Below are 26430 nucleotides of genomic sequence, written 5' to 3' on the forward strand. Positions count from 1 at the left end.
CCACCTCTCCAGGAGGAGAGGGGGCCAGGGATGTGCTGGAGGGAGGGGAGTCTGGGGGGAGCCCCCCTATCCCTACTCCCACCCCCCAGCCCCATCTGAGCAGCACAGAGCCTCTGCATCAGAGCTGCCTGGGGGAGGGAAGCAAGTGGGAGAGCAGCCACTGCCTCCCACCAGCTCTCAGCACTCCAGGGAGAGGAAGCAAAAACAAAAGGATCCTGAAACAACCCCCACCCCCACCCCCAGAGGAAGCCAACATCACAGACACTTTCCTCTTTTTAAAAACTTTTTGGAAGCCATAAATGCAAAATGCTAATCTGTAAGAAAGCAAGATGTGAGATAATCTGATAGTTGCCCTATAAGCTCTGCGTATGTCAGCACACTTAAAGTAATTCATAGTGGATTTTTTTTGTATATATTTTTTATTGGAGTTCAATTTGCCAACATATAGCATAACACCCAATGTTCATCCCGTCAAGTACATAGTTTAAGAAATAAAATTAAAACAAAATTCTGCTGGGGAGAAAGCCTTTTGCTTCCAAAATAATGCAGGGCAGACCAATGAATCCACGGTTGGAATCGTTGGAAGCATGGTTGGAAGTAAATTATCTTTTTTTTTTTTTTTTTTTCTGTTTGCCTCCAATTTTGCTTTGTGTCTTAGCAATGGATGGTTTTGCTTTGCCTCCCTGGCTCTCTAAGGGTTGCACCTGTCCAGGACCGGATAGGTGGCTTGTCTCCTATCACCACAAATCCTTAGGTTTCCTTAAGTTTCCTATGGATTAACTAACTGCCCACCATCAGAAACCTAAAATTGCCATACACATCAGCTCCTGTTACATAGTGTTGCCTCCTGAAGTCTTTAAAATATGTTAAATTCTGAGGCACTTGGGTGGCACAGTCAGTGAGGCATCTGCCTTTGGCTCGGGTCATGATCCTGGGGTCCTAAGATTGAGCCTGGGAGTTGAACTGGGCTCCCTGCTCAGTGGGGAATCTGCTTCTCTCTCACCCTCTGCCCACCGCACCCCCCCTCCCCCCCCCCCCCCCCCCCCCGCTCTCTCTCAAATAAACAAATAAAATCTTTTTTAAAAAAATGTTAAGTTCTTAAAATAAAATAAAAATAAAATAAAAATAAATAATAAAAAAAATAAAAAAAAATGTTAAGTTCTTAGAAAGCCTTACTGAAAGCCTTCAGTGTTCAGTGTGCATAAGGTAAAAAAATGAGTCACTGTTTAAAAAAAGCACCTCTGAAAATCCTTTAAACCAGATGCAAAGCAAAGCACCTACCCCACAGCCTGTGTTAGAGAAGGACTACACCCTCACAGATCCTTAGGCTCCAGAACTCCCAGGTGGGAGATGCTGAGGTCCTGAGCCTCCTGAGCAAACGGAAGAGGCTAACCCAGGAGAGCTGCTCCTCTCGGCCGCCCGCCCTCCAGCACCCTGCAGCCGGCGCCTCTGTTGTGGGACTGTGGGTAGAATTATAGTTAAACTATTATTCCAGTCTCGATCTTTTCCACGAGTGCTTCAAAGTAAAGGTGTGTGTGTGGCACAGGACTCTGCACACTTGATCTGCCTGATAGGAGAGCCTAACACTTCAGGACTGGGGTGCACCTGCACCCCACGGGCCGGGGAGCCCCCAGGGACAGTCCCCCAGGCAGTAGAGAGCACATGCCCTGCTGCTGGTGAGATGATCTGGGTTATCTGGAGACCTGGAGGTTCAGGAGGAGCTGGAGCCCTGTGCACAAACCTCTGTGTCCGGTGGAGGGTGGGGGGTGAGGGGAGAGCCCTCATGCACAAGAGAATAAAAATCAGGGCTTACGGGGAGCCCCCCGCATGCCAGAACTGACTTCTCTGGAATGACTCCCTCAGCCTCCATGAGATTGGGGCTTGGCAGCCTTGGTATCCTAAGTGTGGGCCCCAGGGGCTGTCTGGACTCACGGCTCTTGCCCTCCCTCCTATAACAGCTCAGAAGACTTCCAGATCTTCCCATGGCCGGTGCATTCTCAGCCTTAACGTGAAACTTTTCCTAGCTCATCTCCAAGCGGCCGTCTTCCCAGGACACTCTTTCCAGAAGCTCCCCACCCAGACTCACCACCGCCACCATCAATGCTCTCGCTGCACCCCCAGCCATGGGCCTCCAGCTAATCGATAACCCTTGCTTCTGCTCAAATGCCAGAACAGTTCCTGTTTTAGGAAACCCCTGCAAACAGGGAGTCTAGAAAGGTGGGTTTTCAATTTCCAAAGAAGACAGCAGCACCTCAGAGAGAACACAGCTTTGCTCTTCCTGGTATCTTGAGCTGGGATTATAATAGAACACAGTGGGTGGGAGCCTAAAAAAAATGTCTCTGAGGACTTTGCTACTCTTCCACAGTCTCGAAGCACGAGCTCTTCTTTCTGGGGAAGAGGACTAAGCTTTGCACTCAGTGTCCCTTCCAATGGGGAGGTTGATGCAGGCTATGGAGGATGCTTTCTGGCCATACAAGAAGACGCAGTTCATTTCCTTCGAGAACTGCTTTCCAATGGCACAGACAGAAATCATGCAAGGAACAACCTCCTGTCCGTGCTATCCGGTGGCACCAGACAAGGAAGGAGGCAGGATACTGTAATATTTGTAAGCTTGTCTCCTATTGATGTTACTCAGGTTAAAATTTTTGTCTCCTCCCATAACCTTTTGTCCCATTTAAAGAAAATAAAGAACTCATCCTCACAAACTAAAATCACCACGGTTTGTATTATCCTCTTTTTAAAAACATTACAGCTCATTAAGTCATAGAGTCTAACAAACTATGTAGTTTTTAAAAATTTTCTTTGATAAGGATTTATTCTGTGTGGGAGTACACAGGTGTGTGATGTCGATCACAACATTATTGCCCTGGCAACAAACTATGAAATAAGATAACAAAGAGAATTATGGGGTTTTATAGGGTGATTTTCATACTGCGGGAAATATTTTTTTCCATGGTTAAAACGAGACACATGAGAACCATGTCCCCTCTTGCTGATAGAGCTGTGTGTGCTGGTGATGTCCAGAGGCTGTGCAGCCACACTGAGGCCATGAGGGAATCAGTTTGCTGTTGTGCTTGAATGCAAAGGCCAAGGAAAGCCTCCAGGTGTTATTGTTCTGCTGCAGAATTCACCAGCCTTGGAACTACTTCCCTCTGGCTTCCCACAGTAAGAGACAACAGGCCCTGTTGTCAAAGCCACTGTGAATCAGGCATTTCTATTTCACGTTGTTGAAAGCAAGCTACAGAAGTACAGGCTCTTTCCCAGGTATTTTTCACTTGAGTTCTGTACATGTTCAGCAGCAGACAGAGATTTGCAGCTGTAGTACAGCATAAACAAGGTGGCAGACTTACAGTCCCTTCTGACAGCTGGACTGGATATAGATCTTGAAATCGGCATCAGATTGCTTGGTCACTTTTTCCCTTTGAAGCGAAACTTGAAAAGGAGGCAAAAGATAGTTCTTTTTTTTTTTTTTTTTTTTTAAGATTTTATTCATTCATTCATGAGAGACAGAGAGAGAGAGAGAGAGAGAGGCAGAGACACAGGCAGAGGGAGAAGCAGGCTCCATGCAGGGAGCCCGACATGGGATTCAATCCCGGGAACCCCAGGACCATGCCCTGGGCCGAAGGCAGGCTCCAAACTGCTGAGCCACCCAGGGATCCCCAAGATAGTTCTGCATGAAGTCTGGCTCATCCAGTCTTCCAGGAAGGTGGCACCCCTGTTTCCTGGCAATGGTTAAGGCAAGCCCAGCACATAATTCTTTATTCACTCACTCATTCATTCACATGATTACCTGTCACTTTCTTTCCAACACCATGAACTCAAAGGTGCTTATGGTCTAGAAAAGAAAAGGGAACAAACTATAACAAACTACATAGTGACAAGTACCAAACTCCAAATGGAACGCACAGGGGAGGGCCTTGTCCGGAATGTGCATCAACTGGACCACTTTTGCAGCTCCTGGAAGATGTGACTCAATAAACAGGGTAGGGACACCTGGGTGGCTCAGTTGGTTGAGCATCTGACTCTCGATTTTGGCTCTGGTCCTGATCTCAGGGTGGTGAGATTGAGCCCGGCATCGGGCTCTGAGCTAGGCAGGAAGCCTGCTTAAGATTCTCTCCCTCTTCCTCTGCCCCTCCTACCCCTGTGTGCTCTCTCATTCATTCTCTCTCTCTCTCTCTCTCTCAAATAAATAAATAAATCTTTAAAAATAAATAAATAAACAAGATAGTCAGAAAGACCAAAGGGTTCCATGGATGGCTTTCACGACAACTTCTCTTGCCTGTTGAATACTTTGAGGCAAAGCTCCTATTAGTGACTTTTATTTCTGCTTCTGGGTGGATTTAACCCCATAAATGCCAAGAATGACCTTTAGAGAGAGAAGAAAGCAGGCCAACTAGACATGCAAAGCTCATCTGGTTTAATACAATGAAGTCCCGAGATACTGTTGCTCTTAGCAAAAGGTCAGCAACCCACAACGCAGACCCACCTGCAACACGACCACGTTTCAGCACAAAGGGCCCATTACTCCACAGCCAGTGCCCCCCTTGTTTTGCATATAACGTGTCCATTTCACTCCTGCTTCATCAATCATTTCTGTTTTCTCCATTTTGGTCTTCAAATCTGTACTGAAAACCATAAACACAATAATCATAACTTTGAAAAACGTTAGCAAAATCATCTTTATGACAAACACGAGCTCAAGTCACTTTTGCCACCTTGAAGAGAAGCAGGTCATTTGTGGATAAAAGGCACGAGTAATAAAAGCCTCCCATGGGAGCACAGCCCAGTCATAGAAACTTCGGGAAGCCCAGTGACTGAGCTGTGCTGCTAACCCTAAGGAACAGGTTACCAGACCAACTGAGAGGCACCATTTCACCAGCGCGCACTAGTTCACACTCCGCTGGCAGGTCCCACAGGCGTCTTCTGCTTTGTGAGGACCTCACACTTGCCAGGGTCAGGGTGACGGGATGGTGGCCAGCGTGGGTGATGGTTAAAAGGAGTTGTCTAAAAGCCACCATCTGTTTCCTCTGGGACTTCCGACTGGTCCTCACGGTGACTTTCACTGCCACTGTCTCTACTCCATGCGACCGCCTTCATGATGCTAATAAGATGTATCCATAATATCATTTTGTTTCTAAAAAGGTGCTGATGAGTCCTGGTTGCTGGTGAAAGGCAATCTTCATGTGTCCCCTTTCCTCTGGGAGGTTTGAGGAGGGAAACAGCAAATGGCTTTGCCTTTGCAAACTAAACCACTATTTTACAAGCGCCCGGAAGTAGGAGCCCCAGCATTTTGGCAAGCACATTAGTTTTCTGTTTCGTCAACACGCTGGGAACCAGATCGCTATCTGCTTCAGGGGCCACAAGTGATGGAATGGAAGCAGGTGTGTCTGGGCAGGTGTGAATGGATGGAATCTGCACGGCCTGCTCTTCACCTGGAGATGGGGAGGGGTCCCCATGAGCTGGAGGGAGCACACAGAGCTAGGGGACTAGGGTCCCTGAGGAGGAAGCGGGCAGCCCTGACCACACGGGGAGAAGGAACGATGGAGCATGCCGTCCTCAGGAGAACCAGACACAGCCCACCACTCCTTGGTGTAAGGTGTTCAAAGCTCACTTCCTGAGGAAGATTCCAAGAAGCCAGATGTTCCCACCATTGGGAAAAGGCACAGCAGAGCTCTGACCCGGGCTGCCCTCTCACTTCTTCCCCTACTCCAAAAACCATCATCACGTTGCTGATTTTTATTGTTATTTTTAAATTTCTGATTATTGTATTATTATTAGCAATGTGCCACAGGACATCTCCCCACAACCCAAGTAAGTCAGCATGACTTCATCACCTATGACTCACCAGCACAAAAATCAAACAAGTTCACATCCGTGTCCACTCTGCAAGTCAGAGCCACGGGGCACTGGGTTCCACCACTGCCCAGGCCACGCTTGTTGAGAGGTCTCAAGTCTGACTGATACATGCCCCACTGGTGACTTTTGCCTACAAATTCTGCCAACTGTTGTGTTGTCTAAGGGCTACACTTCTGGTCCTTGGGTGCTAAGGATGTCCAGGGAGTCTTGAACTTACCCGTGATGGAGAGAGGATGGTGAGCAGTCCAAGAGCCTAGATGGGCAGCTCCTAGCTAGACCAGGGGCAGGTAGTACACTGATGCTGTGGATGGCTGCACTCTCTGGACATGACCAAATGCCATCAGGGCACACTTCAGAGTCCACCAGCTTCCTGGTGATGGTGACAAGGGCAAAGGTAGAGACTGGCCCCCACTTTTTTTCCAACTCATGAGCAAAAAACCTGACTCCCTAAGTGTTTTGATCTTTCTCCTTTACACTTACAACCAAAGTACAAAAGTGTCTTTAGCCTTCGTGTTTTATCTGATCACTCAGTAGCTGAGCCAAGCCTCTCCCCCTGTACCTCAGGAAAGGGATGACAGGAAGAAGCATGCCAAGCAGAAGCTTGAGAGAGCTGGTATTGGAAACACTATTCTAATTATGCTAATATTCTCATTCTTCTGAAACTCATCAAGACTTACTCTCTGCCGCCTACTGTACATAAGGCACCTGAAAATATGAAGACACATTCTCCATCAAATAGAAGGCTCATTCTAGAACAGGGCATGCCTGTTCTGACCACTGTTCATTTTCCATGGTTCACCTTCCCATGAGGATAGCAGATAAAAAATAAAAAAAAAAAAAAGGCAATGAAAGCTAAAGAGAAAAAAAGAAAGAAAACAATTATGTGTTAGGCTGTCCATAAAGACCCTCTAGCTGACTACCTAATAGATGGAACTCAATCAACACTGCCCAACAGCAACAGATTTGGCCCCCAACCAGATCAGCCTGCCCTCTGTCTTCCACAGTGTCTCCATCAAAAAATCATGGCATAATGATCCCACTCAAAAATAAAAGCACTAAAGTTTACTGAGCACTTGTTATGTGTGAAGCGTTGTTCTAAACATTTTACATTTCGTTTTTCATTGAACCCTCTCAGGTCTCCATGGTACAGGTGGCATTACGATTCCCACTTGGCAGATGAGGAAACTTATTTGAAATGTCACCATAGAAGGAAATCGGACGAGGATGGTGACCAGGGGAGAAGGATGTGGTACCCTGCTTTAGCAAGTGGAAGGTAGAAGAGTCTATCTTTTTGAACAGCAATAAGCATTCTCCAGACGTTAATTACTGAAGCTATACTGGCTCAAGTATGCAGACCTAGTGACCAAAATATGGCCTTTAATGCCAGACATTCTACGTCTTAGACACCTAATAGAGTCCATTATCCTTATAAGTTGGCATCCGGAAAAAATAGTTTACGCTTGCTGGTATTCATAGCATTCACTACAAAAAGTAAAATAAACCTACACCTGCATGAAACATGTCAGCAACCTCCCTACTCGCGGAGAGACCGATGACACATCTTACATCCTATTTCTATTTCTCCAGGATGTTCTTTGTCCACATATTTGTTGAACAACCTCTTCTGGTATGAAGTTACATAAAGACAGGAAAGTTGTCGATATAAGAAAATACCCATTGCTGAGCTCACGGCTAATACATCAGTCCTGTGGGAATGAGCAGCATCTATGTTCACAAATCACGTCAACATCCTTTTTTACGTTTTTTATTTAAATTCAATATAGTTAACATATAGTGTATTATTAGTTTCAGAGGTATAGGTCAGGGATTCATCAGTTGCATATCACATCCGGTGCTCATCCATCCCATCCCGTGCCTTCCTTAATGCCCATCACCCAGTTACCCCATCTCCTCACGCACCTCCCTCCAGCAACCCTCAGTTTGTTTCCTAGAGTTAAGAGTCTCTTCAGATTCATCTCTCTCTGTTTTTTTTTTTTATTTTTATTTATTTATGATAGAGAGAGAGAGAGAGGCAGAGACACAGGCAGAGGAAGAAGCAGGCTCCATGCACCGGGAGCCCAACGTGGGATTCGATCCCGGGTCTCCAGGATCGTGCCCTGGGCCAAAGGCAGGCGCCAAACCGCTGCGCCACCCAGGGATCCCTCTCTCTCTGTTTTTTTTATCTTATTTTACTTTTCCTTCCTTTCCCCTTTGTTCATCGGTTTTGTTTTTTAAATTTCACACACGAGTGAAATGATGTGCTGTCTTTGATGCTTTCATGGGTAGACTCCAGCCACCTGTCAGACACGAAGGTGGGGAATCGACACCAACGGGACTCTCCTACCCTTCCAGATTTCCTGAGACAAGCCCCTGGGGAGAGTGGAAAAGTCCTGGAGTCCAAGCAAAGCTACAGACCCTGAAGATCCAGCAGGATCCAATCCTCTGCAAAAGTGTTGGTTGTTATCAACCAAAGAGAAGAGCCAGGCAAAGGTGATTCATGATCCCCACAATGATGACTCCACAACAGGTGTCTGATGATGCCTTCCCAGCAGGTGGCAGTGGCCCTAGCAGGTGCTCTGGAACGAGGCTGACTTCCTGCAGTCTGGGAATGGGTACTCCTCTGTGCTGCACTTGGGGCCAGTGCCTGCTGGCCACACTGTCCTTCTGAAAATAGCCATTCTCTTCACTCCACTCCCTGTGCTCACCGGCTCACACTCAGTGCAGGAGTCTTCCATGTGCCTACACAGCACTGGTCCACCTCTCCCGTCAGCATGCACTGAAGAGCAAACTGTAGATCCACCCCTCATCTGGTAACTGATGGTTGAACACCTCTTCTCTCAAGACCTTAGGATTCGGGAACCTGGGTGGTTCAGTGGTTGACCACCTGCCTTTGGCTCAGGTCGTGACCCCGGGGTCCTGGGATCGAGTCCCACGTTGGGCTCCCCACAGGGAGTCTGCTTCTCTCTCTGCCTGTGTCTCTGCCTCTCTCTCTGTGCCTCTGATGAATAAATAGATAAATAAATAATTTTATTTTTTAATTTATGATAGGCACACAGTGAGAGAGAGAGAGAGAGAGAGGCAGAGACACAGGCAGAGGGAGAAGCAGGCTCCATGCACCGGGAGCCCGACGTGGGATTCGATCCCGGGTCTCCAGGATCGTGCCCTGGGCCAAAGGCAGGCACCAAACCGCTGCGCCACCCAGGGATCCCATAAATAAATAATCTCAAAAAAACTCCTCTTACACCGAGGACCATGCTTATCTTAGTCATTACCCTACATCCAGGCCCTGAGCACTGCATGGCAGGAGCTATATTGTCGGTAAGGTAAGTGTTTGCTTGATTATTCAGTGAGTGGGCCCCAGGGGCAGCTGAGAAAGTAAATGCGCATTTTTCCAGGTACCAGTGTGAAACAGTCCTGACCAGCGAGACAGAACCAGGGAGGTAGGGGCTGGGGGCTTCTACAACTGCTCCACTGTCCTGATAAAAAAGACAAGCATCTCTGGTTTCAGCTCCTTCCACACTATGTCCTGCTTTGAATATGGCTGTGATGCTTGGAATTAGGCAGCCATCCTGTGACCCTGAGGGAAAGTCAGAGCCAATCATATGGTATGCGGGACTTTATGTTTTTGAAAAACCAAACTAATGCCAGCAGCTGCTGAGATCCAGACATCTTGCTAATAAGTAAGCAAAACAAAGTACGACCTCAAGTGAATTAAGTGACCCGAGTTTTCTGCTACTTGCAATGAAAGCATTTCTAACAGATAGTAGTATGTGTTGGGTTGAGATATCTCAACACTCTGAGACTTCATCATCTGAAATTAAAAAGGAGATCAGATATCTTGTACATTCTGCAGCACTGAAACTGAGTCTAAGGCAATCCACAATCTGATAACTGGGGAAGAGAGAAGGAAGAGATTTAAACACAGTTACAAAGAAGGCGTTTTACTTTATATGCTGATCTCACCAAGACGGAGGCTCTCACTTATCTCTTCCTCCAATATTACTGAGTAGTTCAGCAAACATGCTGGTTAACGATGAAGTATATAGGGTGCGATGTATAGTTTTTAAAGCATCCACTCTTCCCTCCTTCATCCCAATATTAATTATGTAACTAGTTATGTAACCAATCGACATCCACATATTTGAATCTGATCTTTTGATTTCATCATGTCAGATCATTTCCTTTAGATTTAAAAACAGCAAAGAACAATGTTTCTCTCATCTATGACGAACTATAATTAACTCCAAAAATATCTGTCCTTCAGTCACATAGAGCACTTTTTATAGTTGTTGGAGGCGTCACTGGTAAAAGTACACATTGACACTGCATTCTAAGAGCTATTAATAAGGCAAGACTTGGATGTTTTTTCTTCACTGAAAGTTCATTCCCCACCTCCCAGCCTTTGAGTGACTGCTATATTTTTAGCCAACCGAGCTTAACCACTGTGATCACAGAGTCGGGATCTGAGACTGAATTTCTTACAGAGATCAAGAATGAGCTGGAGTTTTCACATGCACATATATATACCAGGTTGTCTTTTTCTATATCTGAGTTCAAATATTACTGTACTCTGTTCTAGCTAATTGCACTACAATCTCTGACACAATATCCATTACATATGAAATTTACATGCAAATGGCAAATAAATAGAATCTTGCTGCTGCTCCTTGGTCTGTGGTTCTTACGGTCAGCAGATGCTATTAGGGACTTTATTAGCCTGCTCCGTGATGGAAATGCTTTATCCGATCCTATGCCTTCAGCTGTGCAATCCAGCCCCGCTGCACTGCAAAATGGAATCTAACTCCTATGGCTTTTCCTCTCCAACACGAAGCCACCAAAATTGAGTTATTGAATTTACACTGTCAGTAGCATTAGGAATGTCTGCACAATCTCATTTCTCATTAAGCCACAAATGTTGTCCTTGTTCCCTCCATTTTCCAGCACATAGTTATAACAGGCTAGCGAGCAACAAGGTATACACGTTGACTGAAACCTGAAACTACTGCTGCTGACGAGGCCAGAAGAGAGGGACAGGGGTGTGCAGTAGAAGCTGTACTAGAAAGCCTTGGGGACCACTCTACAAACCTCCTTAGTGACAGAGGCTATCTCTATCTCCCTTCAGCTTGAACCTGGCAAGAAATGGCTCGGATTCACAGAATTGGCAAATGACAAGCATTCCTGAGTTACTGCAACCCTTAAGACCAGCTGCCTTCTGTTTCTAGACAAGGAAGGGAAAAACCTATTCTGAGATGAGCTGAACTGAGCTGTGCACCATACAAACCCTAAAAATAAGTCAAATACTGGAGAATTCCTGTGTGTCTCGGTGGCCATACAAACCCTAAAAATAAGTCAAATACTGGAGAATTCCTGTGTGTCTCGGTGGAATTCAAGTTTAAAAAGTTATTTCAGGTTTTTCTGATATTTAAAAAAGAATTATTAACTCATTAAAAATACAATTATAAGCCCAGGAGAGGCTCACATAAATGACAAATTTATGAAAAATAACTATTTTCCAAAACAAAACAAAACAAGACAAAAACCTGAGAGGAGGGGCAGAGTTTTGCATTTTTGCAAATCTCTAAATGACTGGCTTAAGAGAAGACAACCGGATTTTCACATCAGTTTCTGCATTCAATCTGTTGCAATACCACACATTATGCAGCTTCTGGAAAATTCTACTGTACACATGTGAAGAATGAAAGTGAAAGCGCTAATAACAACATGCTACTGCTGATGATAATGGTGATTATTAAGAGTGTTAGGAACCCCAGGGATCTTGGAGCCCACATTGAGAACCACTGCTTTAGATCAACATCATTTCATGGATGAACAGCCTCCTTTGGATGTAAAAGGCCAGTTATCAGCACTCTGATATCCACTGGGTTGGAAAACCATTCACAAGAGGCTGTGCTTGGCTCAGGTTCACATCACACCCTCTGCCACATGCCCTTCACCCAGCCCTCTAGAAACTGCAAAAAAGAAGCAAGTAGCTTCTTGCTACTTTAGTGTCTCTAAATTGGTTCCACCAAACCTCGGTATAGGAAGATGCAAAAACTGAATCCTAAAGAAATTGTGTGATGTCCAAAATCTAAGCTTGTTAAGTAGAACCAGAAGATAGGCTATGGAAGATGATCATGGATGAGTCCCCAGCCTTCAAGTGCCTTCATGATGGTTTGGCTAAACTGTCTACAGCTCATATGTTAATCTGCTTCATCTTCCCTAACGGACTGAAAGATCCTGAGATTTCAGATTTTAAGGAAGATGATATTCCAGAGAAATGAATTTCAGGAAGTCAGAGGCTCTTGAGAACATCTTTTTTTCCTTGCTAACTATTTCTTCTGTATCCATCCTAAAGGAAAGTCCCCAATGAGGAGATCCAAAATCCAGAGCAGAAGACCCCATCTCATCTACTAGCCAAGCAGAGGCACCAACAAAATGATCCATCCCACAACTAACATCTGCCCTCCTGAAATCTTCACAAAGGCAATGAATAAGTATGAAAAATAGGAATCATACCGGTGGGACAAGGAATGAAGGCTCTGACTCGGAGCATCTCAAATTTGATAGGATTTGTCAAATCTCACATTATTACTTTCCATCACAAGATACCACAGCACACGAGTTAACTAATAGATCCAGAAGCTGAAGGGACGTGTGTTCCACAGATTACCTATGTATTAAGCCCTGTTCTTAGCTCTGAGTAACCTGCAAAAAGCTGGCATCTCAACGAGGACCACGGATGTTCAGTAAGTTAGCAATAAAACTACCCCAGGGAGTGATGAATGCAGGGAAAACAGTGAAGCTAAGTGATGGGAGAGACTGCTTTGGATGGGATCTCTTTGGGATGGACGAGAAGGCTCATCAGAGGGAGGACGTTGGGGCTTGGAACTCTATGAGGAAGAAGCCAGTGATGCGGGGATCCATGCAAACAGCATTCCAGGAAGAGGGAAGAACAATCACAAATTGTCTTGAGATGCAAACAAGCTTGGTGATTCACAGAGCCCCCTGAAGGTCCATGTGGCAGAAACATAGGAACAGGGAATGTGGCGTGGCAAGAGGAGGTCAGAGAGGATGGGAAGGTTTGGAGACTTTTTTTTTTTTTAGATTTACTTATTTATTAAAAAAAAAAAAAGATTTACTTATTTATTTATTCATGAGTGACACAGAGAGAGAGGCAGAGACATAAGCAGAGAGAGAAGCAGTTTCCATGCAGGAAGCCCAACTGGGGACTCGATCAACCACTGAGCCACTCAGGCGTCCCCCAGAGACGTTCTTGAGTTTGAACTTCCTCACAGTCTGCTGTGACTCAGCTGTCCAGAATCAAATCCTTCTCAAATCTGCAGAGAAAAAAATTAGCCTTTCTACTTTATACCAAGCAACATTTCAAATACCCAAATCAGCCCTCAATCAGATCCCAAGCAATTCAAAATGGTCGCTGTGCTGGCTCCATGAAACTTCTCTTTCCTCCAGAGGATAGCTCCGAACATTGGTCCTCACACCTAACCCCAAGGCAGGCAGAATGTTCCTTTAGCTAAACCCAGTGGAGCCCCAAGCACTGTATAAAAGTTTTTACTCCCATTTAGAGGGAAAACTGCAATGTATTTATTAAGTGTGAACGCAAGCATATTGCCATGATAAGAACAAAAATCAGGACCCTGCAGGTTGGTGCAAGATTTTTAATATGGTATTTCAAATTTAATTCAATTCAACGAGTATTTAATGAGCTCTAACAAGCTGCCAATCCTGTGCTGGGGATGCAGAAACAACCAGTCAGTGATCCTCCGTGAGAAGCACATAATCAAAGAGACAGACACAAATTCAGATAATCAGTTCTGGTGTTGGGAATAAAATGTAAAGACAGCAAAGAAGAGGATGTGATAAATATTTCCAAAGAGCCTTATGGACCTCGATCCCGTGGATCCAAAAACATGCTGCTTCTGCATAATTAAAATATCTCATTTTATAATCATGGATTATAAATTATAATGGTATGTCATACATTATCTTCTTCCTTTCTCTCATTAAGTGATCTCCGAAGTCATCTGTCTAATTGACAGTGAGCAGTAGCCAACCTAAAACATGACAGAAGTATTTTTTAAATGGAATTACCAGAGATAAAGGCGTTCTCCCTTTATGAGAGAGATCCAAGGAAAGTGTCAGCAAACAATGCCGTGCTAGGGGAGAGGAAATCACAAAATGCACCCTGATTAGTGCTGCCTCTTTAAATTTTTCTTAAGAATCGCTTACTGTATCATTGCAAAGAAACTGTAAGACTATAAAATGTGGAATAGGTAACCTGAACCAGCTACCCGTCAATGAGTGACAGGAAAAAAATAGAACAGATCTACTTGGCAGACAACTAGTTTTGTTATTTCTTTAAGTTAAAAAAAAAAAAAAAACACCTCTAAAGTGAGCAAAAAAAGCATTTCTTGGAAATCCACATGGAAAATGGACAAATCCTCTCAGATTCTCAGGAAAGAGCCTGAGCTTCACTTCTGCCTCTACACAGGGTCAGGCTTCTTTCAGCATTTAGGACACAAGAAAACTAGCTTGAGTCAGACACACGGCCCCAGGGAGTTCGGCCACATATCGGAGGCCAGGTTCCTGGGTGCCTTTCTGTGCTCCCAGGCCCCTCCTCACACAGACAGCTGCTGCGATGCTCTACCTCAGGGCCTTTACACATCTTTGCTTCATCCATGTATAGTGCTCCCCCTAGGTCTCTTCGTGGCTGGCTCCTTCTCCTTATTCAGGTGTTTCAGTAAAGCTTTCTTTCTTTTTTTTTTTTTTTTAATGATTTTATTTATTTATTCATGAGAGACACACAGAGAAAGGCAGAGACACAGGCAGAGGGAGAAGCAGGCTCCCTGCAGGTAGCCCGATGCAGGACTTGATCCCAGGATCCCGGGATCATGCCCTGAGCTGAAGGCACTCAACCACTCACTGAGCCACCCAGGGATCCCACAGCAAATCTTTCTAAAGCACATTTTCTGATGAGCTCTCCTCATGACCCAAGCCCCGCTGATAATTCTGTTCCGCCTTACCAGGACTCCTGTTCTTCATATCCTGACTTTCCCACCACAGTGTAAACGCCTTGAGAGTGGAACTTGGTTGGCCCTGGTTCTGCTGTATCCACGTGGCCTAGGAGTGAGCCTTACACAGAGGAGGGCTGGGTCTTGGACACAGCAGGAGACCAAGGTTGAGAGGTTTGTGACTCATCCAAAGTTGGAGGGCTGGGGAGTACGTGCTGGGGTTCCAACCCAGATGGCCCCAAGCAGCAGGCCACATTGCCCCTCGCTCATATCCATGTGGAAAGCAGCTCACAGATGAGTTAGGCTGTCAGCCTCACTGAGCCAAGGTGGGCTTCTTCTGTCACCTATGGGAGATGGGATAGAAATACACCTGCTCTGTTAACAGGCTCCTGCTGTACACGGGAAAGGTCGAGCTCAGGTCAGAGGATGGATTCCGTGACCTCAAATTTCCACTCCAACCCTAGCCATCCACAAAACTTCGACCTTTGGATTAGCTCCTGTGATAGGCAATGCCCTGAGAGATGTCCATGACCTACTACTCCCCGAGACCTGGGAGTGAATAGGTTACAGAGAATGGCAGGAGCTCTGCAGACAGAATGAAGGTTAGGGACTCAATATAGACAGCTTGTTCTGGACTATCCCCATGGGCCCTAATCACATGAACCCTTAAAAGTGGAAGACGGCAAGAGAGTCAGCCAGAGAGATGTAAAGACCAAAGAAGCAGAAGAGACTGGAAGCAGGCAGGGACTCCACCTGCCATTGCTGGTTGGAGATGGAGGAAAGTGACCATGAACCCAGGAATGAGGGCATCCTCTACAAGCTGGGAATGACCCTCAGTGGACAGCTATCGAAAAAACCGGGACCCCGGCCCAAAACCATAATAAACAAGCTGACTGAGCAAGGCCTCCAGGGGGAACACAGCCTGCCAACCCCCTGACATTAGCCTGGTGCGGCTTTTCATCAACTTCTGACTTCCAAAAGGACTTACGTGGTTTTCAGGCACTAAGTCTGGGGTACCGTTATGGCAGCAATAGAAAGGTGATGCAGATTGAGGCAGAAAATAATGTCTTACTTATTTGTCCATCTTTTCAGAGTCTCGTGAATGGATCAGCTCATAGCTGTGAAGTGACCAGCAGCGGTTGCGTTCAATGTCCTCATCAATTAGATGTGGACTGGCAGGCCAGGCACGGGGGCAGCAGACAGTGCACTGGCCTCACTCTCAGCAGACAGGCCTGTGTCAGCCTCAGAGACCGATCAGCCCCAGGCATCTGTCTGCTTAACCGTGACATCGAGAAGCCCCCCAGGGAAGGATGCTGCTCCCCTGTCCTGGGAGTCCAGAGCTCAGGGCACGCTAATCCAGCGAAGAGCCAAACATGGCAAGCACATGTAGAGGGATGAGTTCTGGCTCAGAATGAGTTTCTACAATAACCAAGGCAAAGGGAAAGTTCTGGGGAACTCTGAGGAGGGAGAAGGAGCTAGGAGGTAATTTTAGTAACATCCTCCCTCTAGCACCATATATCCCCTTTGTTCATGGAAGAGCTCCCTTCTTTCTAGGAAGCTACTCTGTTTGGGCTTTGTGTGTGTGTGTGTGTGTGTGTGTGTGTGTGTGTGTGTGTGTGTATTTTAAGATTTTATTTACTTACTTGAGAAAGAAAGAGAATGAGCAGTGGGGAGGGGCAGAGGGAGCTGGAGAAGCAGACTCCCCGCTGAGGGGGGAGCCTGACACTGGGCTCAATCCCAGGACCCTGGGATCACGACCTGAGCTGAAGGCAGATGCTTAACCGAATGAGCCACCCAGGCATCCCTGTGTGATTTGAGTTGAGCCCAAATGTTTCAGGGGTGGACATGTGACCCAGCATAGTCAATCGGAATATCCCACCCTCTGGGTCACAGTCATTGGTTCAGGAATGAACTTCTAGCTCAAATCAGACCAATCACAGGCAGTCCTGGGACCTTCGCTGCAGCCTCAGTGTTTAAGAAAGCAGCTGGCTCATAAATGGCATTTAACAAGTTAATTAATGTGTGCTGCTATTTAGTTGCAAGCAAATCAAACTTTCCAATACATATACTTACTTTGGCAACGGTTTAAGTAATGTTCCTATTACCTCTGTTACTTGGCTTGTTTTTGAGCAAAGGGGAAATGTGTCACTTGCTAGAGTGAATGTTTCCACCAGGACAAGCTCTACGTTTCTGCTATTTGCTGCTGTAGCTCCAGTGTCTAGGAAAACCCCTGGAACATGTACAGGAGCATTTGCGGAATGAATGCAGGGCATGCTCTACTCTCAACCTCAATGCTGTTGCTCCTCCTGGATTTTATGCTCAGAGTTGCCTGGGTATTCAGTTCAGATTCTGCTTCTTAGAATTGAGAATAGTGAACACACTTGGTCTAATTCAACCAGAAAAAGGTGCCAACAACAGGCTCACTCCACTTTGCCTCTAAGAAAGCCCTAGCCAGCCAGTAGGGGCTGCTGATGCAAGATTCATTTCAGTGCACCAAATACAGTCATTTACACTACACGCTAAGCTGAGAGTCAAAGCATGTGTTACTTCATCTGTGTCTCCAATCACTTCAGGAAAAGCTTCTTGTCTCAGAGTCGAGAGGAAAATGTGCCCGCCTGACCACTGTACGACCAGCCACCTAATTAAAATTTTAATTATTAAAATAAATATATAAAATAAAATAAAATTTTAATTATTAAATACATCAGGCAGCTAAACAGTATAGAAAATAACACAGCACTCCTGTCCCAGCCCAGCTCAGGAAATAAGTTACAGGTGTGCTGAAGCTCCTGGAGACCCCCACCTCACCCCACCCACCCTCCGCCCTCCCCAGAGACACCATTATCCCAATACTTAGATTATTTTCCATGCATTTTATTTTGTACATTCAATATGGAATTAGGTATTCAAAAAATTGTATGAAATTGTTTTGCATGTCTTAAACTGTATATAATGATATTTTGTTCTAGGTATGCTCTGGCAACTTGCTTTTTAATTTTTATATTCAATTTTGTGTTTTAAAGACTTATCCCTGTGAAAACATGCAGCACTAATTACTTTTCATGGCTGGTTAGCATTTCCCTGGATGAATATAGGAACATGTGTCTGTCTCTCATTCTCCTGTTGGTGGGCATTTCAGTTTACATTAAGCCTTGAGATGTTGCCTCTCTGAGCAGAGAGCTGGTGAGAAGTCAGATTCTGGGGATGACAGGCTCAGTTCAAACATACCTTCCTTAACTTGCCCGTCTTGTGAAAGTTACCTCACCCTTCTGGGTCTGCTCATCTGGAAAATGGGGATCATAATCATGAGGACTTCTGAGGACTGCGAGGCACTAAATGAGACGGATGGGGGGAAAGCATTTCAGAATCTTCAAAATGCTGAAATAGCACAGAGTTGAAATCCCAGGGACTGGAATGTCCAATCTTAATTTACTGATGCTCCATGAAAAGCAGTAGACCGTCACCAGGTTGCATTCATCAAGCCAAGCTCTGCTCATCCTCCCAAGCCTCCTCTTCCAGGAAGACTCCTCTGGTTATCCACCTGGACTGCGCGGTCCTCTCTGTTCTCTCAGGTCACTTCCTGTCCACATCACTTCCTTGGGGACCTGAACAGTGGTGTGCATGTTCTGACAGTTCTTAGCTCAGAGGGCCTACGTCCCTTGCAGTCCACCACACAGGCCTCCATAGTAGATGCTTGGCTAAATCATGCTAATCGACAGTCTTCTCTGATTCAGCATCCAGCAAGACAATTCCGATGCCTTCCGTGGGATCACAGTAGTATTGCTTCATCTCATTCTCTAATTCCTAAAATGGAACTATTGAAACAGACTCCTATCTATTTCTAGACTCATTTACTCAAAGTTACACTTTGGCTTGGGGAAGAATATGTTAACTTACACATTTGCCTTTTCTCTCCCTCTATATAGTCTGTGAGTTCCATGAGGGCTAGGACTATTTATCAGAAGAAGAAAAAAAACAGAGAGAGAGAAACAAGTGGAGAGGAGTGGAGAAAGAGTGGAGTAAAGGGAGGAGGGAGAAAGGGAGAAGGGAGGGAGGGAGTTAAGAATAACTGGGATTTGCACATAAGACATAACCAGAAATACCTGTAAAATGGTAAATGTATTGATTGCAGCGTCTCTAGGAGCCACACACAAAGGGACACAAGCCCCACAGCACTGAACGGGATTTCTCGAGTCAGCAGCCAAGACCTCGGGCAACTGAGGCAGACCAGCAAGAGGCTGTCTCAGGAACGTGTGCACCTGGACTGATTCTAATCTCTGATGGTGAAAAGCCAGTTTTTCCCAGGCCTGATGTGCCTCCTGGATCTAGAGCTGATTCTAGTGGTTCAAAGACGTGACCTGAAGTACTACCAAGTCAAGGAGTGAGACAATCATCTCTATCACATCCTCCTTCAGTCCTACAGTCCGGACTCCAAGGAGAAGTCTCGGCTTGAGCTAAACTGTCTCAGGCATTGGTGCTTCTCCTTCCAGAAGGAGAGAGAGCAAGCCTCCACCCAGGCCCTTCTGCAGGTAACGGTACCTCGACTGCATTTAATGTTGTTTCATATGTGTGGTCCTTATGTCTATGACAACCTTGTCTTTATCATAAGCTGGTTTTCTATTTAGGGTGGTAGGTATCAAGTTTCCTTTTTAATTTATATGCTTTGTAAAATGAGTTGACTTAAAGACAAGTAAATAATTATACATAGGGTGCATATCTGGTTAAACCCATGCAAATGGCACATCACTGATACGGTAAAAAACAAACCCACCAAAATGTTGGGTAGCTGGCATTAAGGAAACACCAGACAAAGCATATTAAGTATATCTGAAATGATAAATCAGCTGTAATGACCAGGCAGGAGGAGAAAATCTTCCAGAATGAGACAAAAGTCCGTAAGTATCCTAACCTTCCATGCTTGTTATATTTTATTGGCTGACTCACCAATTTTTATGGTGTTGGCAATCTATATACCTTATTCTGGATCAGTCCTATACTACTTCTAAAGTCAATCATGCACCCAACAAATATGTATTGATCACAGAGAGGTCAGTGTGGCATGCTGAAGGTGACACAGCTAGTTCAGGGGTGCCTGGGATTCACACACATGTGACCCAAACTCAGTCTTCATTCTTATCCCCTCTACCCCCATCCCATGAGATCTTGCAGATCTGAGCAGCCTCTCTGTGACAGGAGAAAGGGCTGTTACAGGAATCCAGGAATGAAAGCTCCCAGGGTTTCCTTCAAATTTTCTTGGCACCAGGATCAACCCAATTCCACTACGACGGTGCCTAGCCCCAGCATCACATACACTGGAAGTTTCTCAAGGCATCATTAGATTTAGATACCAATAGTTAACCTGAACCTAATTACATGCTGTAAACAATAAGATAAAGAAGTGTCCAGACATAGGAGAGTGGCTGAATAACTTGGGGTGCATCCACAAGCAAAGTACTAGGCAGCCACAGCAGAGGATGGGAGGCGGGGTGGTGGTAGTGAGAAAGGTAGTGTACATCAGGGGCAGGCATGTATGGGAACTCTCTGTACTTCCCAGTTTCGCTGTGAACCTACAACTGCTCTAAAAAAAAATTAAAAAATAAAAAATCTAGGGGCATCTGGGTGGCTCAGTCAGTTAAGCATCTGCCTTTGCCTCAGGTCATGATCCCAGGGTCCCTGCATCAGGCTTTCTGCTCAGCGGGCAGTCTGCTTCTCTCACTCCCTCTGTGCACTCACTCTCTAATAAATTAAATTTAATTAATTTTTTAATTAAAAAATAAAAAGCAAAATCTATTTAAAAGGAAGAGGGAAGGAATGAGGACCTGAATCGATAGCAATTTCCAGGACACACTGTTGAGTATACAAGTGAGCATCTCGAACACACTCCTCTTAGTGCAGAAAGAAGAGGATATAAGAGAATGCACATGCATCTGCTTACTGGTGGAAAAAATAATCGTCAGCAGGACAAATCAGAAACGAAAGAGATTAGAATGGAATAAGATGAGCCTAACTGTATTACAAATGAACAACACAGCCACATGAAAGGATATGAAAAGGAAAAGATCCAGCCTGATAGCTCTGGAAACTGTCTCTTGACTGGAAGCTGTAAGGCTGAAGACAATGCACGGTTCTGAAATAGCTTACACCAGGAATGAGTAAGTATGGAAACAGAACATGAAAGCCAGGTTTCTCGAAGTCAGAAAAAGAAGGTAAAAGAAAGAAAGGGGGGGGATACTATTTACCGCAATCAGAAGTATCAATATAAATCTCGTTTGTGATGGATGGATGGACAGAGGGACAAATGTGTGTGTGCACATGTACACGCACGGATACATGGGTTCGTGTGCATACGTACATTTCCTAGCTCTCTCTACAAAGTGGGCTTAGGAGCAAGCAGCACACCTAGCACTGATACCAGCAAAGTGAAGCGCTTAAAACCCCTGGTGCAGCATAACAATGGTCTCCATTCGAGAAAAGCAGATATACACCAGCCAGATTTGAGGGTAAAATGTTCAAAGTGATCTCCTATGGAAAACCTTTAACTTCTCCATGAGTTTCACATGCAGAAAAGGAAATGAAAGGAAATTTGCATTTTAAGTAAGCTTTTCTTTAAAAAAAAATTTTTTTTTTATTCATGAGAGACACAGAGAAAGAGGCAGAGGGAGATAGATGCAGGCTCCCTGCAGGAAGCACGATGTGGCATTCGATCCCAGGACACTGGGATCACGCCCTGAGCGAAAGGCACTCAACGACCTACGTAGGCCTCCCGAGTTTTTCTTTAGTTATAAATAGGTTTATTACACTTCCAGGCGATTGATTTACAAGAAATTTAAGGTGTATTCTTTTTCTTAATGACTGTGGCAAATTCATCTGGGAATTCGAGGACGTTTATACTTGTCCCACCAGGCCTGAAGCACATTTTAAGACAAATTTTGTCCGAAGGGTTATTATATGGAAAGTCATACACATCAGCAGGCAGGTGTTCATTTTGTCCTGGAACCAGCTGACCACGAAATGCTGTATCAGGATTTAGGAATATGCTATGAAACCACAAGGACTGGTATTGATAGATGCCTCATGCCCCGACAAGCCATCATGCCTCTGCTTAATCTCAAAATCCTGTGCGGTACCATCAGTCTTCTTTCCATTAGTAGGTGGCACAGCGGCTGTTCGCACACTGAATGAGCAATGAGGCTGCACGGCTCCCGTGTTTTCCGAGATTGCTTCCACCCGCCGCTGCATGCTGCATGCGGCCCGTCCTCGAGGAGGGCAGGACAGAGCCGTGGTGCGGCCCCGCTCGGAGGTGGCTCCTGTCACCGCCCTCGTGACGAGCCAGGAGCCGGGCCACGTGCATATGCGTATTAACCCACGCATCCGTGCACACGCACCGCCATCTGCCCATCCATCCACCTACCTACCTATCACGAACGATCTTCACGTTGAAACCTCTGATCTACAGAAAAATAAGTCCAGTTTCCAAAAGAGCAGGAGCGCGCGGCCGGCGGCGCGCATGTTGGGCGGGTTGGCCATTCCCGGCAGGAGGTTTCCGATTCGGGGTTACCGCCCAGGAGGCCGCCACCGACATGGCATCCAGGCGCCGGGTCCCAGGTCTGCCTCGCCGCAAACGCCCGGCAGTGCACGGCGGCCCACCTGGCAATGCGTGTGTGTGCAGGAAACGCCCAAGTTCTCCTGGACCGGTTACCCCGTTTCCCACCCCCGCCAGCGGTGGAAGGGAGGCCCAGTTTCTGCGCATGCTCGCCAGCGTGGAGCGCGCGGGGGGGCCCCCCAAGTGGCTAAGTCGGGGGTGGGCCGGTCACAGAAACTAACTCCCAGATGCCCCCGGGGACCCACCCCTGGGGAAGAACCAGGGACCTGGGGGGAGCCTCAGCTGTCCCCACGGCCCGCACCGGAGGGCACAGACACCCACCGGGGGCGGGAGGCGGCAGCCGGCTCACCAGCTGCGCAGCGCACAGGCCGCTCCCTGCTCCCCGCTGCCAGGGCCTGCGCCGCCCTCCAGGGCCCAGACCCCAAGCCCCGCCCCAGGCCTCCCTCGCATCCCATAGGGCAGCTCCACGTCACGTGGCCACTCTTGGCCGGCAAGGGCGGCTGCGAACCCTATTTCCCTTCAAGGCGGGGCACGCTGCTCTGCAAGCCAAATCTGGAGGCTGTCAGGGAAGAAGGGGGAATAGTTACTGACTTCGAGGCAGACCCACTAACAAACAGCCCTATTACCCCCCAGGAAGTAATCACCCAAAGATATAAAAAACAAAACCGATAAAGGGTCTAAAATGGTTCCCCCTTAGGTGTAAGGCGAGAAATAGGGAGAAATGCACAAGGACAATGGCTTTCTGGATGATAGATGTTCGGTTCTTAATAAATCATCTACAGTCCCATGAACGGAGAGAATTTAGCAAAACTCCACTCCACATGCACTCCTTACCCTGCTCCCATGTGATCAATGCAGTTGGCATTATTTGTTTCAATTCTGTAACTACTTTCTCTGATCGGGCCTCCTGGTTGACTTAAAATGGAATCTCTCAAAAGGTGTTTCTCTTTTTTTCTATGCGGTCTACTCCAACAAGAAGAGCTATTTGCATTTATGAGTGGGAGGGGAGTACAAGACAGTTACAAAGAAAGAATTTTCTAAAACAAGGATGGTTTACACACTACATGCTGACCCAGTTGTGCAGTGCGGTTCTTTCAAGTAGTAGATAGGAGAAGATTTGTTTTTCACTCGACCTTGGCAACTTAGTTTTTTTTTAAACTGTTGTGCTCAAGATTGCGAATCCGAGAAACCACCAAGGAGCCGACACCGATGCAAACACACGAGGGTTTATTTACAAGCTCGAGCTTGGGTCCAGGTGCACCCGACACAGCGGAGCAGGGACTTGGACCTGAGACTAAGAAACTCAGCAGCTGTATAGGGGCCAGTGGCCCATGGGATACACAGAAAGTTGCACAGTCACGTTGGTCCACACGCAGGTGGCCAATTGAATTACATCTCACCCTATAGTATCCACTTGAGCTGGCCTATTACTTTGGTGAGAATCGGCGCGCACTTTTGGCGGGCACAAGGCCGGGTTACATAGTTATGAGCCGGTTTCCGATTAGGGTGTGCCCAGCGGCTCCACTAGGGCGAGGCAGCGCCTTAAGCAATAAGCAGGTCCTGTGGGGGTGATACAGGAGGTGGCAGGGGCAGCAGAAAATGGAGTTAGTCCTGCTCTGCTTGTCCAGGGGCAGGGGATTTTTTGTTAAATTTCCTGGGTCCCACAAAACAAATTATTACCCAGAAACTATAAGCTCCACTTTGTTTAAACAGCTTGTTAAAACCCATCCTTCTCGTATGATGCAGGACTCAATTTCTGAAGTCTGCAAGTATGGCATCAAAATTACTCCCAAAAAGTATCTTAAATCTCCCATAAAGGACAAAACAATTCCACCTCTTAATAAATCCAACATAACCAGCTTTTTGTTTACTGTTGTGCCAGAATACGGTTTCTTTGGTCCATCTCTAGATAAACTTCAGTTCAGGCAATGTTTTTATAAAATGAAAAACATAAATATACATACAATCACACACAAGTAAATGTGCACAGCGCACACACACACAGTCTGAATCCTGCCCCTAAAGACTAGACTGATAGTCAAAACCAACAGAGGAGGAGAGAGATGGGAAATTCATGGTGTCCTCAATCCAGGTACACACAAATACTCAAATGAAACAGACGAGAAAGATAACCCCCTAAACACCACCACCGTTTGCCTATGTGGGGCCTTATTTTTTCTAGAGCATGTGGATGGGGCACCATTATAACCTTTAGGGAGTGCTATTGGAGAGAACAGAGTGTATTGAGCTGCCAGGGTACCTGATAAGGAGGGTGATTTCTCTGGAATTTCAGGCTGTGCATGTAGACTTCTGAGAAGCAAATGCAACTTTTCATCTCAGTTGGCAGAGTGTCCAGGTGTTCTACCAAAGTGCTTCAAGCCCAGCTGAAACAGTTTCAGGAAGAAAAGAAAAATGTTCTCCACTAAAGTGGATTCGGCTTTTGACAACCAATGGGTCCAGAGGCTGGAATGGAAACCAGTGGCCCCACAGGGCCCCACAGGCAAGGTGCAGGTATGTGTGTAACCTGGGGACAGCTTAATCCATGAGGCCCTGCAGACCCTCCCCCCTGTGCAGCAGCAAGAAAGAAGTACTCTCTCGTTTTCTCCTCCTGGACCCATATCCCAGGACCCTGGCATAAGCTGTTGGCGCGGGCACCGTCCCTGCAGAGCTGAGGCTTCACTGCCCCTGTCCTAGGGCCATCCCAATGTGCAGCCAGCTGCTCCTGGGCCTTGGGAACCACCTCTTCCCGCCCCTCCTGCCTTGTCCCCACAGGGTGAACCCGGTCCTAGATGTGCAGAATAAAATAGCAAGAGTCATAAGGCCAGCCAGCCTCTGGAACACTCAAGGCAATGTGCTTTGTGCCCAACGTACCCATTAAATCCCCTAAGCTCCAAGAGGTTCATTCCCTCCATGCAGGGAGACTGAGGGGACAGCCCCAGGTATAGGACTCCTGGGAAAACTAGTCCTGTAAGATAGACTCACACCTGCTCTCCCCAGGCACCAGTGTCTCTGAGCCTGATAATCTCTACTGCAACCCCCTAAATCCCATCGGACTGAATCTGGGGTGTCGGGGGTGGTTCCCAGATTTCCACCAAGCCAGAGTTTTCTGTTAACTGCCTCCTTGGGTGGTCCAGGCCTGCTCTAGGACCTGGCTTGGAAGGTTCAGGTGCAACAAGTCTCAGGCCCTCTGCCAAATTGACAAGCTGGGGGTACGGAGGAGGAGCCAGCATGTGACCCGGTGTTTGCGGGCAGGGAGTCACATAACCTGCCCCACTTCATAGATCCTAAATATCACCACGTGGTCAGTGTGGAGTGGGAGTAGACCCCACGGAAACTCGCGGTGGGGGACAGTAAACGCTTCCCCTCAGCCATTCTCCAGCTCCTCGCTTCTGGGAATAGAACCTAGTCAGGTTCCCGGCGCTCCCATGGTTCCCAGTACGGGTTCTGAAGAGGTCTGTTCTGCCCAAATTGCCCCCAGTGCCCCGCAGAGGCCCCCGGGTCTTCCCATCCAGGGAAACGGCCTCCCTGGGCGCGCTGGGGCACCGCTGGTGGCATCGCGGCCCCGACAGATTTCCTCACCGAACCCCAAGTTCAGGCTGCCTCGCCCGACCAAGGGCCGGCGCGACAGACGCCCACTCCTGCCTTACCTGTGCCCGGCCGCGCGCCCGCACCAGGCTCGGGGCCCCACACATCCCCGGGAGACGGGTCTGGGGCGCTCCCTGCCGCCCCGGTGCGCGCCGCCCGCTCTGCCCCCGCGGGGCGGTCCCCACTCCCGCGGCTCCGCGGCTGCTGCCGCTCCGATCCCCGCAACTTTCCTGCAGCCCCTCGGCCGCGCCGCTTCCCAGCCCCGCTCCGCCCACCTCCCCCCGCCCTCGGCTCCGCCCGGGGCCCAGCCCCAGCCCCGCCCTCGGCGCCCCGCCCCCGCCCAGGTCCCAGCCACTG

General features: G+C 47.0%; 1 long non-coding RNA gene across 3 annotated transcripts in view; it reads right to left on the reverse strand.

Moving 5' to 3' along the window:
* The window catches only part of LOC144299714 (uncharacterized), a 166194-nt gene that overhangs the window by 99285 nt on the left and 40479 nt on the right, over positions 1 to 26430 (reverse strand). The window lies entirely within an intron of this gene.

Source organism: Canis aureus, chromosome 27 (genome assembly GCF_053574225.1).
Source record: "Canis aureus isolate CA01 chromosome 27, VMU_Caureus_v.1.0, whole genome shotgun sequence".
NCBI classification, from domain to species: domain Eukaryota; kingdom Metazoa; phylum Chordata; class Mammalia; order Carnivora; family Canidae; genus Canis; species Canis aureus.